Raw genomic sequence first — 19636 nt, forward strand, 5'->3', positions numbered from 1 at the left:
ATGTACATATATGAGCATATTTGTATATATTATATATATAACTATGCACATATATAATATGTACACATATATGTAGATATATGTGTACATACGTAATATAAACACACGTTTGTGTATATATTATATGAACATATATTAGTGTGTGTATATATGTATATACTATTGAATCACCTCAGGTACTGTCAAAGATGAATTTATTCTGACAGGCTAGTTCTTCCAAGATGTTGTGCAGAGAGGGAAAACAATGTGGAGCACTTATCGAATGTTAATTGAGGTGATATATGTCTACAACGGAGTTCTTGAAACACAATAAGCAATGCGCATGTGGTGCATATTATCACTACTCAAAACTTAAAATAGAGAATTATTTTTTTCTACCAAAGAATATCTAATAATAGCTAACATTTGTTTAATCAACAAATAGTTTCGAACATGTATTATTGTTGGATTTTTTTTTTTTTTTTTTTGGCCAGGCAGGGTGGGAAGGGGGTTATTTCACTTCCCTTTCCTGCACAAGTTTTATATATTCAAATATTTTAAAGAGTGCTGCTTTACTGTGATCACTGTTGCACCTACTGCTTTCTATGAATTATCTCAGGTAATTATTCCACAATGCTAAGGTATAGGCTTGAATCCAGATGAAGAAAATGAAACAGATGTCAAAATTATGTATTGTTAGTGGCAGAATTGAGATAAGAAGAATGGATTCCCTAACTTAAGAGCCCAAGCTTCTAACCAAGGAATCAGTGATTACTTCCTCTTTACAATGCCACTTCAGGAAGAAAAAGAGACCTGTAATAACTTTGGGTTCCATGGCATATCAATTACAGGAGAATACTATGTATATGGAAGCTCCCTGCAAAAGTTTGTAGCCCATTACTGATACACACTAATATTTTCACACTAATTTGTTGAATTAATCAAATCCATAAAGGCATAAAGAGACATACATACATTTTCCGTGACTAAATAATTTTCTGAAAAAGTGAGATCCTTATTCATGTGTTAACAGGTATAAACCAAAATCTGTTTGGTGTGGATAATTTGTAAAGACTTTTTTAGTATTGTTTCTCCATGAAGGCATGGTTTCATGAACCTAGATATTGCTTTCTGCAAACTCCTCAGTGTAAAAAAGCAATCCAGAAGACCAGATCATAACTTTGAAGCATAAGAATGACAAATTCATTGTTAAATGAATGAGTAATCAGTCTCTTCTTGTTCTGGGCTAAATTGTGCCCTCTCCAAGTTTCTATACTGAAGCCCTAACTGCAGTGCCTCAGAATGTGAATGTGGAGATAGGCCCTTTAAAGAGATGATAAAGTTAGAATTAGGTCTATAGGGTGAGTTCTAATATAAACTCACTGCTGTCTTTCTAAGAAAAAGAAAATCAGATGCGCAAAGAGACACCAGGGAGATGTACACATAGAGAAAAGTCCATGTGAGGACACAGCCAGAAAGTGGCCAAACTGCAAGTCAAGGAGACAGGCTTCAGAAACAAACAACCCTGCTGACACCATGCTCTTAGACTTCCAGCTTCTAGAATTCTAAAATAAATTTCTGTTGTTTAAGCCTGCAAGTCTTTGGTATTTTGTTGTGGGGGTCCTAGCAGATGAATATACTTCTTTGCTATCATTAACGAAAATTAAAATTCCTTATATCTGTACATTTAAAAAAATGGATTGACACGAGGTCAGGAGATCGAGACCCTCCTGGCTAACACGGTGAAACCCCGTCTCTACTAAAAAATACAAAAACTAGCCGGGCGAGGTGGCGGGCGCCTGTAGTCCCAGCTACTCGGGAGGCTGAGGCAGGAGAATGGCGTAAACCTGGGAGGCGGAGCTTGCAGTGAGCTGAGATCCGGCCACTGCACTCCAGTCCCGGCGACAGAGCAAGACTCCGCCTCAAAAAAAAAAAAAAAAAAAAAAAAAAAAAAAAAAAAATGGATTGATTAATTAGGAAAAGGTAAAGTGAGTGAGGACATGGTGGAAAAGCCATTACACTGACAATTCCATACCATATATGTCAAAAGAATCATTTCCTAGCTAATTGTTTCTTTTTTTTAACTGGTTTTATTAATTTTTAAAATTAAATCCAGGGAATGTTATTTTATTTAAAAAATACAAAACTTATACAAACAAAATTTGATAAATCCAGGCTCTGTGAGTGACCAAGTAGGCGAGATATCTCTGCACAATTTTATTAAAATCTCTCAACCGAGCCCTTTAAGGTCATCAGAAACACAACTCTAACAGTTAACTCGATTTTGATTTTTTAACTCTGTTAAAAGAAAAACTTCAGCTGAATTAAATTTAAGGGAGTTGAATTGAGCAATAAACAATTCACAAATCAGGCAGACCCCAGAATCACAGCAGATTCAGAGAGACTCCAGGGGTCCCTCGTACTCAGAACAAATTTATAGAAAAGAAAAGTAAACTGATGTACAGAAATTGGAAGTGAAGTACAAAAACAGCTGGACTGACTACAGCTCAGAATTTGCTTTATTTAAACACAGTTTGAGCATTCAACAGTGTATGACTGGTTGAAGTATGGCTCTTGGGATTCGCCAAGACTCAGTCACTGTTACAGGCACATCCTCCTAAATTAAATTTTCAATCTTATCTACCTATTATGTTAGGTTGCAGTTCATCCACAAGAACTCAAATATAGAAGTATGGAGTCCTTCTCAGGCCATATTTAATTTGCTTTAACAACTCCTACTGTAAATACGGAAAAGCATGGCACATTAGAACAACCACTATGGAAACCAGTATGGAGATTCCTTAAAAAACTGAAAGTAGAACTGCCATTTAATCCAGCAATCCTACTACTGGGTAGCTACCCAAAGTAACTGAGGAATGGAAAACCAAATATATGTTATCACTTACAAGTGGGAATTCAACTATGAGATGCAAAGGCATAAGAATAATTAATGTCAAGGACTTTGGGGACTCAGGGGAGAATGTTGGGGGCATGAGGGATTAAAAAACTACATATTGGGTATGGTGTACACTGCTCAGGTGCACTAAAATTTCAGAAATCACCCTGAAAGAACTTATCCACATAACCAAAAACCAACTGCATTCCCAAAAGCATGGAAATAAAAATTTTTAAAAATCAGCCGATGTAATTTTGACATAAATTATCATGTTCTCCTGGCAAGTTTTTTTGAGGCTTCTTTTCATAAATTTGTCAAATGAAAGTGTAATCTGATTAGAAGAAACCCTTCTAACTGCAACTAAAATAAGTAAAACATTGTTGCTGCTGTAATAAGGTAAGCCAAAGGGTGATGTGAAAAAACATGTAGTCATAATACCCTATGTAGAGAATTAGATATGTATTAGAATTAGATAATGAGAATTAAAATGCTCATTAAACTTATATGTTTGGAAGAATTTTCAGGATTTCTGGGAATGAAGGAGTATTCCAGTGAGTAACAAACAGCAGCCTAAAATATGGTGATGACAACCAACATGAATAATTGAGGCATAATAAATCTTAAATCATCAAGGTTTATTGAACCAGCCTGAGGGTGCACCTGGGAAAAACTCAAGTCACAGGCACATGTGACTGTTTTGTCCAAAGAGTTTCTCCAGAGGTTTAGTATATGTACATTTTATTTTAAAAGAGGGGAGGAGGGCAGCAGTGAAAGGAATAAAAACATACGTGTGAGACTTTAGTTGGTGTTTGGTAAATCTACGTTTTGCATAAGATAAAGTGAACATTTGAAGAAAAGGAAATAGAGGAAGTGGACATCTCAGGGAGGGATGAAGGAAGAATGAATCTAGTTTTGTCTTTGTTCTATACCTGGCAAGACTTTTGAAAGAGCTGGTTTCTGTTTAGCCCTGACGGAAGAAAGCCTAATGACAGTTAGCAAGGGAGCGGGGATATAACACATGTCTGATCACCCATCCCATCATGGTTACGAACTCAGCTTCCAAGTTTTCCATGAGGTTACCCTTGACAAAGAGAGGGTTATTTCCATCATCTGGGGGCTTAGAATTTTATTTTTGTTTCTCAGTGGGAAATTTGAAAAGACAAAAAATTTTATGTCAAATTTTCTTTCTGGGTGACTTTGAATTCAACAATGTCAAAGCAAAGTCTCTTTTCAAATCTTTCTCTATTTTTCAAACTACCTAGGAATTTTATTAGTAAGACTAATTAGATGAATGTCTCTATTTTAATATGCAAGTTTCTCTTCTTTCATTATGTTAAAAACTGAATAACATTTGGATTTTAGTGCATCAGAATTAAAAATAAATGTTAAATAGGGATTTTAGTCAGTTTTCAAGCAGATTAGACAATGAATATTTCTCATCCAGAAATGCAACAAAGTAGAATACCAGAATTAGGCTTTCTGGATATTTTCAGATAACAGACAGCAGTTACAGGATATACACATGAAGGGTCAAAGCAAGTGGAAATTGAGAACCAGGTACAAAAGGTATCTAAGAAAACTTTGTGATCACAATATAGAAGAATTAGTTCAAAAGTTCAACTGTGTGCCAAACACCATTCATTACACGAGCAGAGGTTCCAAAATACAGGCCACACAAGGAACACTACTTACAAAAACCAGAGCAGAGCAGTTAAGAATATAGAGGTGAGGTAGCAAAAAAGATGCAGTTGCCTGAGGGCTGAGAGATAATATTGCAGAAAATTTCTCTATCAATGAGCTAGTGTCTTTTTTAGGTAAATGACAAATGTAGTTTCAGAATTTCCATAAATCAGTATGTGGAGCAGTTAGGTTAATCTTGAGCACAAGGACTATGTCATATGTTCTATTTAATCTCCAGAGTGTATTTAGCAAGGTGCCTATCACATAGGTAATGCTCAATAAATGCTTGTTAAATAAGTGACACCAACCATGAACTTCCTGATGTCATAGTCTATGTTATATACCACTGTGCTCTTCACAGCCCCAAGCACTGTGCTAGTCACAGCTCAGTGAATATTTGTTGAAGGAATGACAGTGGTGGCAGTCTTCAAATATTGTCATGAAAGATTAATTTTGCAAGGTTTTCAGGGTGTCAAGCTGCCCTAGCCTGCTCTGAAATTATTCGCAAGGTTTGTAAATCCCACCCATTCTTATAGTGAGTTTACAGTTCTTAATCTCCTATTGAAAAGCTGTTTGTCAAAAATATATTTATCTCTAACGGGCTTTTTAACACTTGGGCTTATTAGCCATGCTGTTTATCAAATAATAAAATTAAATTTTACCGTAACTATTTTCTACCAGTAAATTTTATTTTCTAATCCACCTGTAATTGCCTTATACTTCAGATTTTTTGGATTCTAAAAGTTATATTGATTGCAAATTATTTCATGGATTAGAAAGTAATGCCACTCAGAGCTATATTGAAGCATCTTAGACCAAAGTCCAATTGAAAGGCAGTTCTACAAAGCTGAGGTTATGAGTCTTGGGCTCAATCTTCACTTTAACCAGCTAGTTTCACACTCCATCCTTTATCTCAGGCATCTTTTTAGCAGCTATGTATTGTTTATCATCAATGACTTAAAGTATAAAGTGTGAATGTCAGTAGTGAACATCCATTTTCAGTAAGGAAAGAAATCAAATTGAATTTCCCACTGATGTTAGAGCAATAGCTTCATTTAAATAAATGAAGTGCTGCACAATGTCTTAAAAGCACATTTATTCTGTTTGCACTGAGCTTATCAATTTATTGATAGACCTTGGTACAATATGAAATACAGGAGGACTCAGCAGATGGGCAAAATAATTAATGAAAAATGTTTTCTTTTACATAAGTAAATAATACCATAGATCTTCACAGTAAATTGGAAGCACTTTCTCTTTTATATGAAGAAATGAGTAAACCTTGGAACGGTCATTTTATAAAACTGTTTTCTTTGGTGCTGTTTGTTTTACATTCCATAAAACAGTGCATTTTGCTAGCTACAGAATTACTAATGCTTCCTTATTTTTCAAAGATTCTAATATTCTCCTAAGTACATATTCAACTCACGTGTATGATTATATCCTGCCCAAATCTCTAATTAAGATGCTCAACATTATTCCAGTTCCATTATCCTCTAATTCTATATATCATTCTGATTCTTTTCCCTGTGGCAGGACCTATGAGCAGATCTGACAGTGAGATGGCAAAGGCAGGCTGGCTGTATGTAAGTCAGCTTGTCTATGCTGAGAGCATCCTTTGCCAACCCGCACAAGCACGGTTTGGTGAGCGTTGGACAATCGCTTGTCAGGCATTACTTTCAGTGTGCAATGAGGCAGAGATGAGCCACTTTGTAATATAAAAACAAATGATTAACTGGCAAATAAGCCCAGAAAATGAAATAAACCAAACCTGACCATACAATGTAAGTGGATCAGGTAGGAAAGATAGCACGGCATGTCATATTACTGATTTTAATTAGCAGATAGAGTGGACTGAAAAGAAACAAAAGGAACTTTCTTCATAAACAAAAGGTTTTGCTACAATGATTGGTTAAGATTTGCTCCCATTTTGTAAGGCCAACATCTAGGGCACATAATCTATGTCGTCTTTCTTATTTCTCTCTTTCTTCCGCCTCCAACTTTTCTTTTCCTCGTACTTTTTCAAATATTGCTAATTGGAGGATGAAATAGTGGGCACGGTCACAGGGGGCTTAGAAGAAAAAGACTGTGCTATGTATCTGGGTGTTGTGGGTTGGTCTTGTTCTGTCTCCCTGCCCCTCACAAAATTCATATATTGACACATTATTCTTGAATAGTTCAGGATGCGATGGTATTTGGAGATAAGGTCTTTAAAGAGGTAATCAAGTTAAAATGAGGTTATTAGGGTGATCCCTTTTCCAATAGTACTACTGTCCTTATAAGAAGAATTAATTTGGAAACAAATACACAGAGAAGACATGAGAAGACAGAGAATACGGCCATTGGCAAGCCAAAGGGAAAGTTATGGAACAGATTCTTCCTCAAGGCCCTCAGGAACCAATCCTGCCGACATCTTGATCTTGGATTGTTAGCCTCCAGAACTGTGAGAAAATACATATCTGTTAGTTAAGCCACCGAGTCTGTGACACCTTTTTTATGGCAGCCCTAGCACACTCATATACTGGCTTTTTACAGAATTATTTATCCATCGTCAGTGAGGCTCTATAGTTTTTTCAAGTGAGATTGTCTCCATCTGAAAGTCAAAGTATGTGTTTCCAATGCAAAAAGCACTTTACCCCCTGCTGCCTATATTGAACTGCTGAAGGCATTTTACAAGTGAGGCCTGTGTTAAATTTCTGAATATTAGTTATACCCTCATCCTGGTTGAATATTCCTTTGGAAAAAAATCTGGTCATTTAAACTTGCCAGTAACTAAAATGGAGAAGGTATCCACATAGACAACAAAATCTAAACAATTCTTCTGCCTCCAGGAAAGTAACCAAACCAAGAGTGGTTACTGTGGCAGGTTAAAGATGGTTGCAAATTCTTGACCATCCCTACCACCCAGAGATGGAGATCGCTTGTGTACTTGCCAAATCTGGCTGAGCAAATAAAATATGATGGAAGTGACCTTATGCCATTTCCAGCCCAGTCTTTTGGAGGACTGGAGGCTTCCACTTCTTCCTTCTTGAATGGCAGTCACCATGTAAGAAATCCAATTCCCCTGAGACTGCCATGTGGTGGGAAGCCCACCCTAGCTTCACAGGGTGACAGAAGGGCACCTGGACAAGCCTGACTTGCCACATATGTGAGAGAAATCTTTGTGGTTCTTCCTGCCATCACAGTCATTATCCAAGGTCAGGGGAGTGACAGATTGTAGCCAACAGCACAAACTGACGTCACACATATGGCCCTGCCTTTGTCAGTTCAGGCTACTATAATGAAAGACCTTACACTGGGTGGATTATAAAACAAACATTAATTTCTCACAATTCTGGAGACTGAGAAGTCCAAGACCAAACTGCTGACAGATTCAGTATCCAGTGAGGGCCAACTTCTCAGTTCATACTAATTACCTCCCAAGGGCCCTGCCTCCAAATTCCATCACAATAGAAATATGATTTCAACATATAAATTTTGAAGAGACACAAACATTCAGTCCATAACAGGCCCCAAGTAAACATTTTAGTCAATCCACAACTGTATGACTCACCCCAACTGACCTCACTTGACTCTATGAGGCAGAGGTGAGCTATGCTCCATGTTTCTGACCCTCAGACTTGGGGGGGGGAGTACTTTGTTACGCAGAAAAAGGTAATTGAAACAACTTAAGCTATTGAGGCTTTATAAAGATATATTTAGAATCAATTTTTATGCCATGTATCTTGAATATAAATAGTTTTGTATCAGAGAAAAAGAAAGCATCTGTGAAACCAGACAAATGTTGACAGATTAGGAGCTCTCAAGTAAGTGAGAATTTTTATTTGATTCAGTTTCACTCTTGGGGTTCTACAGTGTTAAACAGAACTTTCTATAGCATTATAGTTCTGTTACTAACTTGGGAACCTCTCTGTCGGGGAAGTTCATTATGGATCCCTTTGGTCATGACCACAGTCCTTTGGACCTGGTGGGCAGCTTGGAGATTAGCTAGCTCAATTTTTTTTATTTTACCCAGCATAAAGGAAGGCTCAGAGAGTTTAAGTGACTTGACCAATGTCATAGAACCTATAGTTGACCTGGGCAGAGCACAGAATGTGCAATACAATTTTAATGAAACTTTTAAATTATTAAAGATGATCCTTTTAGTAATTCCCATATTTTAAAAATTCTACAAAATTCAACATTAGGATCCACCAAGATCTTCATCTTTGTCCAGCATCTTACTGCCACTATATGAGTGCATACATACACATACACATATATTTCAATATATACTTGCTCCTAGTTTAACTTTTGTGTGTACATATATAAACATACGAATTGTTCTAATAATATGAACATGTTTTCTGTGCGTAATGTATTACCGTCATGAAGTAGGGTACAAACCTTGGAGAATTTCTGGAAAGAGTTCAATACAATGGAGATTGGTAAGCTATTAATATAATAAAGGCCACTTGTATCAGGCATGGGAAAGACCTGCCCCATCAGTTTAAACCCAGTCTTCAGAGGCTGCCAGCCATGTGCAACCAGAGATGATATGTTCCACTGTGTAGCTGGAGCTCTGCCGATACTGTGATGGAAGTCAGTCGGGACCTCTGTGCAGACAGACTGAAATTACTTCCACATTACAGTGAACACAAAAGAACAAAACCTTATTAAACACAGATTTAGCTCATTATTGTATAACTCTCTCACTGAAAACGAAGCTAATCCTTTGTCCCTGAATATTGAACACAGCACTGATATTACAGTGAAGATAGAGATAATACCCTCCTCTATGTCTTGGCTCACCTCTGTCATATCAGTGAGGAAAACGTAATTGCTGTGGCTAGTGCCTGTGAATAAGAGGGACCGCCCACTAGATCTGGAGTCAGATTCCTCTATCTGGTTAGCTACACCATCTTTCCTGAAAAATCTTTTCACTCAAAAGGCCTTCAGTGCAAGTTAATCTGGGGTTTCAAGTTGCAAAGGTCTTGGATGGCAAACGTTATGTTTGTGTTCTTCAGTAATTATATTTGACTGAAAACACATTTGCAACTGGCTCTGCACTCAGATTAGGAACTCCCCAGGGCCAGTGTCAACACCTCAGTAAGGCCCCTCAATTCACACAGGATTGGAGAGTAGCTTAGATCTATGCACACCTGCCTTTGTCCCAATAAATGCATTTGTTCGTGGATATAACAGAATCTTCTCTATTTTTGATGTTATGTGCTTAAACTTTTATTAAGTACCACTTTTCCCTTTTAGAGAGTTGAGCTGTTCAGCGAAACTTAGGACCTGGGTCTATTCCCAGACAAAGTTGAAAATGGAAAAAGTATAATTCTCATAATAATTAGTAATTGCCTTCATCTCTTAAATATAAAAACAAAATTTTTGATTGATAGTTTGTTTAAGTGGTGGAGAGAAAGGAAAATTAATAACAATCAAGAGACAGAGAAAGAGAACAACAACAAAAAGGAAACAAGGTAGAATTAACGAATAAGGGCTAGAAAACCAAGATGTTCTTAAACTCTAACTATGCTTGTTTTCCTGTTGTCAGCTGCTTTATTACTGCCAAACATTTTCTCTATCTGATTTTTTCTATAAAATATAATTGGTAACACAACACAATAGGACCGGACAGATGAGGCTGATTTTATTCCCTTATCTAAATTCATTCTCAATGTTCTAACAGCTGGGCTCATACAAGTTAATCAAACAAATAATGGCTCCAAATTTTTATTTATTTATTTTTTCAGATTTGAGATGGAAGGCAGCTTGCTAGAAACGAATCATAGATATTGAAATCACATGTCAGAGTGGGCGAAAATTCAAAATGTTTTTACTAATGTTGCCTCTTTACCTATAAACCAGTATAGATATAAAAGTAAATTCTCCTTATCAGGCTATTGCCATTTTCACAGAAGAATTTTTATCTTATGTTGAATTATGTCCTCTATTTTTTGATACTTATTTAGGAAGAAGGTGACTTGAGTTAAAACTGCTGGTATTTCTACATTTTCCAGTCTCAAGGTTACTGTGCTTTTAGACAAATGAGATCAAGTAAAGTGGGAAGAGAAAGGCCTCAGTCTGTATGTTCAGTGACACTGCACATAGAGTAGCTGTACTCATTCATTCAGTTTTCAGTTTCTTCCTATTCATCCAGTTAGCTTGGGGCAGATACCTGTGCCATTTTCCCATGTATATATTACCTTTCCCAACTACCTATCTTCCTCTTCTCAGCTACTGTCAGTTTATAAACATCTTATCAGTTTTGAAGGACTATTTTAAAAACAACCTTTTCATTTAATTATGAAAGACTTTTTTTTTAATCATCTGGATTCTTATAATACACGATAACAATCATTTTTAAATTTTTAAAAAAATTCTTAAATGTTGCTAATGATATACAAAAACAATTCAAATAAAATAAAAATGTCAAAAAGAATATCAAATCCAGAAGCTAAAAATCAATAAATTAAAATGTAAAAAGACATAGAAGTTCTCTCTCTGGAAAGTATATCATGTATCACAAAGTTTCACTTCATTTTTTCTATTGATTTTGTAAAAATTACTGACAAACTTGAATAATTCCATATAAAACTATGCAAAAGTGTGAAAAACTAGTTAACAAAAAAGGAATTTGTGTAATGAACAAAATATAAATATTACTTTACCTATTAAAAAAGACCTAACTCAAATTGACCTATTGTTTTCATTTGCCGTATTAGTCAAAATCCAAATGTTGATAGTATCTACTCTTTCCTGCACCGTTAAGCAATATGTTGGGGTGGTTAACACCATACAGCTGAACTGTTTGTGTTCATAGTGTAGCTTCATTATTTATCAGCCACATGACTTTGGCTAAGTGATTTAGCCACTCTACTGTGTTTCAGATCCTTCTGTTTAAAATATAGAACTGGGCGTGGTGGCCCACGTCTGTAATCCCACCACTTTGGAAGGCCGAGACGGGAGGATCACCTGAGGTCAGGAGTTCAAGACCAGCCTGGGCAACATGATGAAACCCCGTCTCTACTAAAAATACAAAGAAATTAGCCTGGTGTGGTGGCACATGACTGTAATCCTAGCTACTTGGGAGGCTGAGGCAGGAGAATCCCCCAACCTGGGCAACAGAATGAGACTCTGTCTCACACAATAGATAAATAAATACAAATTTAAAAAATAAAAATAAAAATAAAATAAATATGGGTAGTGATATAGTGTCTAATGCAGCGTGAGGATTAAATGACTTAATAAATGTCAAATGGCAAGTATAATAAGTTGTAAGTGTTTAGCAGTGACCACTCTGTAAAGTTAGCTAATGCTGTCCACTTTGGGAGACAAATTTTATACAACATATGTACAAAAATATTAGCCATGTTCATAAACATTTTAAATGATAACACTCCTTTACCTAAGAACTAAACTTCTGAAAACTTACCACATAGATTTGATAGAAAAACAAAAATGAGATAAGAAAAGATTGCGGCTTTCTCATTGCACAATATAAATCCAGTATTATTATAGCAAACAAATGAGATGAAATGCTTTGTTTAAATAAGTTGAGACTTTTATGTAATGGAAAATTATGCAGACTGAAGCTTTCAAAAAATGTGATAGAACTGTCCGGACCCATGAGGCCCGGAATTAGCCAATCTCTGTTGCTTGATCTCCGCAAAGCGGAGACAAAATGGCACATTTCCGGGTTCCTCATTACAAACCTTTCCCAGGCCGGGCGCGGTGGCTCAAGCCTGTAATCCTAGCACTTTGGGAGGCCGAGACGGGCGGATCACGAGGTCAGGAGATCGAGACCATCCTGACTAACACGGTGAAACCCCGTCTCTACTAAAAACTACAAAAAACTAGCCGGGCGAGGTGGCGGCGCCTGTAGTCCCAGCTACTCGGGAGGCTGAGGCAGGAGAATGGCGTGAACCCGGGAGGCGGAGCTTGCAGTGAGATCCGGCCACAGCACTCCAGCCTGGGTGACAGCGCGAGACTCCGTCTCAAAAAAAAAAAAAAAAAAAAAAAAAAAAAAACAAACCTTTCCCGCGCGCGCCTAAAGCTTTTCCCGCGCGCGCCCAAACCCTTCCCGCGCGCGCCTAAACCCTTCCCGCGCGCGCCTAAGCCTTTCCCGCGCGCGCTAACTTTTCCCGCGCCCGCGCAAACATTTTTCCCGCCCAGGAAGATATGCAGCCTACGGCGCAAGCGCGATCCCGCGCCCGGGAAAATTACAAACCCACGGCGCATGCGCAATTGTAATTTGAGAAGACCCGGCCCCCCGTCACCGCCCTGGCCCAACCTCTTCCTCTGCCAGCCTATATAAGGCATGACCCTGCATTCAATAAACGAGACTTGATCAGGCTATTTGTCTTGTCTCCATTTCTCGTGTTTTCTTGTCTCCTCCATTCCCACTCCCCCTTCCAGGGCCCGTTCGACTGTCCTGCGGGTCGGGACACAGAACCATTTATAAGATATGAAAAGAGTCCCCAAAGTGTCATTAAGAATAGATGTATAAGACATGTGCATGATCTCTTTTGTGTCAATAGAAGGACACATATTACACATCGTGGTATGTGCCTATTTTTATTTGGAAGAATAAACAGCAAATTAATCCTAGTTAACTTTGCAGACAAGTACTAAGAAGGTGATGAAGATTTTCTTTTCATAATTTTATACCTTTCCTAAGTTTTTGAATTCTCCAATCAGTAAAAGTTCACACTTCAACTTAAAATCACCAGAGTTTATCTGGTAGGTGAGATTATAGTCTGCTTTTATTTATCATTTTCAATATTAAAATATATTTGAAGGCAAAAAGAAATCTACCTAAACAACTCAAAAATTCTAAAAATGTGTTATATGACAGTACCACATTTATTATTCTCTTTTAGAAACATAATTCAGTCTTTTCAGTTTAAATTTTTGTAAACTAAGAATATTATGTAATGTTATATGCAAAAAAGCAGTATATAAAGTTACATGTAGACTGATTACAACTAAATGGAATATTCATGTTAAAAAATGAATACTTGTTTAAAAATCATCTTAAGAAATATATACATATATGCAGAAGATATATGCAGAGTAAAAATTTATTACATTGGAGTAGTATTTTTAAAATAATTATTGCCAACAAATATGAAAAATTGTAGTTATATGTTCATATAATTTTATTGGTATGTCTAAATTTAACCCAATTCCTAATTAGAAAACAATTAGTAAGAAGAATGAGGCTATTTTGATAACAAAAATTGAAATCAGACATTATTTGAATGCAGATAAGATCTCATATCAACCTCAGCATTTATGAAATGTATACAAAACATCGGTGGTTTAAACTGAACTTTGATTTAACTTTCATGGAATTGTTGTGTTTTATAAAACCGACTTTAACAATATTTAGTTTGTACTCTTCAGATGGGCTTTTGATCAATATCGCAGTCAGGATATTTGCATGTTCACTTCTTCCACTAGCTCATAAGTTCCTTGAAGAGAGCAGAACAGAATAAACGCAAACATGAACTTTGGAGCCATAGCCAGGTTTGTATCCTGGTTCCTTCCTTTTCTGGAAGGGGTGTGACCATGACGGGATTGTTAACCTCTCTAAGCCTCTCAGCCTCATGTGTGAATGGAGGGACATTAAGCCTTTCTCACAAGATTTTCTAAAGCATTAAATGAAATGATATGTTAGTAGAAAAGCAGTTAGTTCAAAATAAAGTACACACCCCCAAAATCTCAAAACCTTTTTCTCTTTAAATATGTGACATTGTCCCAAAGTCTTTTAAAATTATTAAACATAGTATGTATTTAATTCATATTCTCCACATGATAGAATTAAGGGATTCTGTAGAACTTATATCTCTTCTATATTCAAGAAGCATAAAGTGGAGTTATCTTGGATCAATGGCAAACAGTAAACTAATTTTTTAAAACAAAACATCTATTCCAAAAATTGCTTGGCAATTTGATAAGCTGGCTGAAGATGAGGTGGATTGGATGAGAAAAAAGTAAACTTTCTGCAAATTTGAAGAGAAATCTAGATGCTCTAGCCAGTGAAACTGTTGTCAATGATTTTGCCATTCATACCCCACCCCTTTAATGCATACCATAAAATGACAAAATGGTGAATTTTGTTTTCTTGAAAGCAATTAACTGTAAGTCCTGCATTGATATTTATATTAGATTCCGCAGACGCTAACAGAGGTAGTGCTGGAGTGGGGAAGGTAAAGAATGTGTAGGCCGGGCGCGGTGGCTCAAGCCTGTAATCCCAGCACTTTGGGAGGCCGAGACGGGCGGATCACGAGGTCAGGAGATCGAGACCATCCTGGCTAACACGGTGAAACCCTGTCTCTACTAAAAATACAAAAAAAAAAAAACTAGCCGGGCGAGGTGGCGGGCGCCTGTAGTCTCAGCTACTCCGGAGGCTGAGGCAGGAGAATGGTGTAAACCGGAGAGGCGGAGCTTGCAGTGAGCTCAGATCCGGCCACTGCACTCCAGCCTGGGAGACAGAGCCAGACTCCGTCTCAAAAAAAAAAAAAAAAAAAAAAGAATGTGTAGACATGCTAAGTGTCAGTAGTGAGGCACATTTTCAGTAATGATCGTCTCAATTCCTGCATTCACTGAAGCCAAAGCAAAGGAGTATGTGGGATGGAAATCACTGGACACAGTTGAAGTCTCTTTAATGATTGTTTTCTCAAAAGATTCTCAGCTTTTAGTAGTTTTTATAACAATAAAAGAAATTAAAGAGCGCTGATGAACACAACCAAAAATACAGTTCATTGCATTGTCTTAAGCACAGAAACTAGAGCCTAGAGACTCCACTAAATAGATTTCCTCAACTAAAAACACCACATCCATATATATTTTTTAAATAAAGATTAGTATCCTTCCTTCCTTCCTTTCTTCCTTCCTTCCTTCCTTCCTTCCTTCCTTCCTTCCTTCCTTCCCTTCATTCCTTCCTTTTTCTTTCTTTGTTTCTCTTCTTTCTTTCTTTTTGAGAAGGGTTTCTCAGAGCATGGGTGTAGACTTTTATAGTGTTTAATCTCCATATTCAGAACTAATATGCTTGTATTGCTATTTTGGATTTACATCTATACTCTGTCACCCATGCGGGAGTGGCACAATCATAGCTCACTGCAGTCTTGAATTTCTGGGCTCAACTGACCCTCCTGCCTCAGTCTCTGGAGTAGCTGGCACTATAGGTGCACACTGTCACACCCAGCTAATTGTTTTTAATTTTTGTAGAGACAGGGTCTCACTTTGTTGCCCAGGCTTGATTTCTATTTTCCAAGCAAAAAAAAAAAAAGTTTATTCTCACTAAAATATCAACTTAAGTGTTCTGAATTTATAATTCTGAGTGATTATCTTTCATTAAAATATACAAAATGTGAGACTAAGTAAGTAGCAGGAGGCCAAATTGCTGTATTAAAGATTACTCTCTTAATGTTTTTATGATTGAATGTTTAGGCATAGAAGCTGTCTCTTAATTTATCAAAATAGATAATATAGTGATCATTCTGTTTGGAACTTCATTTACTCTCTTCTCTAGTAGATTGGTATGCATAAATTATTTTATCATTAAATCATAGAATTTAAATGTTTGAAGGTAACCTGAAGATCATCTATTAAAGAACTCAGTTTCAGAAGGAAGAAACTGAGCTCCGAAGTAGGTAATGTTTTAGAACTGTCGGTGGTGTGGCAGGACAAACACCAGGATCACCTCTCTTTTACTTTTATATTGTATCTTTCCTAATCACATTATTTTATTTAATTCTTTGAGATAGTCCTTTCAACTCTTTAAAAAGCCTGACTATAGGTCAGGCACGGTGGCTCACGCCTGTAATCCCAGCACTTTGGGAAGTCGAGGCAGGTGGGTCATCTGAGGTCAGGAGTTTGAGATCAGCCTGGCCAGCATGGCAAAATCCTGTCTTTACTACAAATACAAAAATTAGCCAGGCATGGTGGCACATGCCTGTAGTCCCATCTACTCAGGAGGCTGAAGTGGGAGGATTGCTTGAACCCAGGAGGTGGAGGTTGCAGATCTGAGATCACACCACTGCACTCCAGTCTGGATGACAGAGCAAGACTCCATCAAAAAACAAACAAACAAACAAAAAAAAAACAAAACAAAAAAACCAAAACCTGATTATAGTTTAGAAAACAAGTTTATGTGATTCCAACAGAAAGCCCCCTATGGCTATGGATGCTGAGTAAATTAAAGCCTGCCATTAACTTTTTCCTTCTTGAAGTTTGAGAACATAAGGTGACATTTTTGATGAGAGGAGCTCGGTTTGGATCAACTTCACTACATGTAGATGTCTAAGCTAGCCTCCAACGGCAGGCTTAGAAGAATTCCTCCATAAATTTGGACAGAGCCACAATGCTGGCTAGCTTTCACTTCAGGTCATCAAACACATGTTTTAGGCAGAAAACTCTTAAGGAGGTTTTTTAAAAAAGAGAAATTTTTAGTCAATATTTTGGGATTTGTCTTCACAGCATTGAGAGTTAGAAAGATACTATGCAGCCATAAAAAAGGATAAGTCTGTGTCCTTTGTAGGGACATGGATGCAGCTGGAAACCATCATTCTAAGCAAACTATTGCAAGAACACAAAACCAAACACTGCATGTTCTCACTCATATGTGGGAATTGAACAATGAGATCACTTGGACCCAGGAAGGGGAACATCACACATTGGGTCCTATTGTGGAACAGTGGGAGTGGGAAGGGATAACATTAGGAGATATACCTAATGTAAATGATGTGTTAATGAGTGCAGCACACCAACATGGCACATGTATACATAAGTAACAAACCTGCACGTTGTGCACATGTACCCTAGAACTTAAAGTATAATAATAATAATAAAAGAAAGAATCAAGGAAAATCTTTCTATCTTTTCAGGCTGTTGAAAAAAAAATATAGAGTGAATTATTGCTTCTTACCTCCTGAATGTCACTAACCCTTCAGGTTGCTCCATTTATATCACCACGTGATCTCATGGATGAGTCAGACTTGGGCTGTAAGCAAAAATTGAAAAAGACAAAACAGTCAAAAAAGCACCGCCTAGCCAAATTACAACTGTAAGTATTTCTCAATGTAAGTATCAAATAGAAAAGAAAAACTACAAAAAAAAAGGTCACAGAGGTCTAGGATACCAATATCCTGACTGAAGAAAATTTGGATGTAAGCCTGAGTGCATTCACACAATATAAATACATCTTTGGAAATTTAAACTTTGGAAAACAAATTTTGAACAAAATACATTTAACACTGTTAAACCAGGCCAGCCATATAGCTATTAAAATTTAATTAATGCAAGAAAAGCTTTAAAGTAATAACAAATATTTAAATATATTTCTCTAGAATTCTTTGATGCAATTTCTACACTAATAGCTCCCTCTTATACAGTACAAAACAAAATTGTTCTTTAAAAAAGTCTTATGTAGCCTAATTTGTCTCAGAGACACTTTTGGTATCTGAGAGTTCATTGTTGACTTTTTGTTAGAAATTTCTTTTTGAACTAGGGTTAGGGTATTATAGAGTATTAAGAAAAATGTACTCATAACGTAAGACTATGCGCTCGGTATTCCGAAGACACAAGTAGTAGGTAGGCACTGTCCAAATGTTTAGGATTCTAGATGTTGCCCCTTGCTTTCATTAGGTTACAGTCCAGCAGGAAGCCTGATATGTAAACAATGAATTCAGTGAAGTCTCATGTCAGAAGTACGCCCAATGGACAATTATGTCTAAAATTAGAGAACAGTTGAATATATCTGTCTTTTAACTTCTCTCAGTTCAATTTTCCTCAACTATAGAATAAGATTAGATTCCATCAATGCTGGACTCTAACCTCAACTCTAATATCTGTTGGTTTTATGAGTAAGTATTTCCAGTTTTACATAAAATTAGTCCAAATAAAATACAGCTCTTTATACATTAGACATGTCCCTGTGCGGACCAATTTTTCATCAGAATAGTTCAGAAACCTAATATTATCTTCTTGAAAGGGAATGCTTCCTCCATCTATGACTATATAACTTAATTTATTACATATCAGGGCTAATACAGACAAGGTCACAGGTATGTTCTCCACCTTTAAGCCAATCAGTTTCATTTGGTTCACAAGTATAAACCTTTTGTTATCAGCCAACTGACTTACATATGCATGCCCATAGTGTTATAAAAATGATCTTTTAGGAAAGTGAAGATGGATTAATGTCACTCTCTTCCCATTTTCAGCAAAAGCACTGTAAGTCACGTCTCTACCTCCAGACACGTGGAAAGTTCTCCCTGTTGTTGATGTTTTTGCTTGTTCTATTATACATGAAAATGGTATAGAAGAAAAAACTTTGGTGTACATAATTGTCATGATTCTGTTTAGTCTAGAAATTATTTGAGAAACAAGTCATTATGTTAGTCAGTGGAATTCTGTTTCTCCTATGAGTGTACTTTAGAGCAGGCAAATACGCTCTCTAAAATTGATAAGTCCAAAATAGCAATATAAGCATATTACTTCAGAATATGGAGGTTACACATCATAAAAATCTAAACAGTTGAAATTGGTTTAATCTGTAGGGAGTAACTGGGGCTAAATTAAGGTAGAACAATGAAGTTTTGCATTTAAATATGAGCCTTCATTACGATTTTATTTTAATTGTGTGTTATAATGTAATGCAAATTACATTATGACATTGTATGTGCAAATCCACATACAATATCGAGTAAAGAAGTAGAATTTGACCAATAAAGATAGAAAATAAGAAAATACTTGGTCTTGCATAAAAGTAACAGAGGTTAGTCCTTCCTAAATTAGAAAAAAAAAGGGGTGCTGTGTGAGGGAATTTAACCTAAACCCCAATAGAAATTGTTTAAAGGCAGACACTTAAAGTATAAGTAAGCAGATGAGAATAGCCCACTATAAACCAGCTTGAACTATATGAAGGGGAGAAAAACACTTTTATTGATTGTAATGTAATAGGCTATCTCATTATACTGAGAATAATATAAAATCAAGTTTAAGGGACTAAATGATGGGGGAACTCTTAGAAATCTCTACAGCAGAAATTTGTGGATCTTCATTTTACAACAAGCTTGTCTATCCCAC

At 36.6% G+C, this 19636-nt stretch overlaps 1 long non-coding RNA gene across 1 annotated transcript in view; it reads right to left on the reverse strand.

Moving 5' to 3' along the window:
* Window positions 1-5653: 5653 nt before the first annotated feature.
* Window positions 5654-19636, reverse strand: part of LOC117064425 — a 77086-nt gene continuing 63103 nt past the window's right edge. The window contains exon 3 of the long non-coding RNA XR_004429449.1: window positions 5654-6996. This is a non-coding gene — a long non-coding RNA (uncharacterized LOC117064425). The remainder of the gene's footprint in view (window positions 6997-19636) is intronic.

This window comes from Trachypithecus francoisi, unplaced genomic scaffold (genome assembly GCF_009764315.1).
Source record: "Trachypithecus francoisi isolate TF-2019V2 unplaced genomic scaffold, Tfra_2.0 Lachesis_group2, whole genome shotgun sequence".
Taxonomy (NCBI): domain Eukaryota; kingdom Metazoa; phylum Chordata; class Mammalia; order Primates; family Cercopithecidae; genus Trachypithecus; species Trachypithecus francoisi.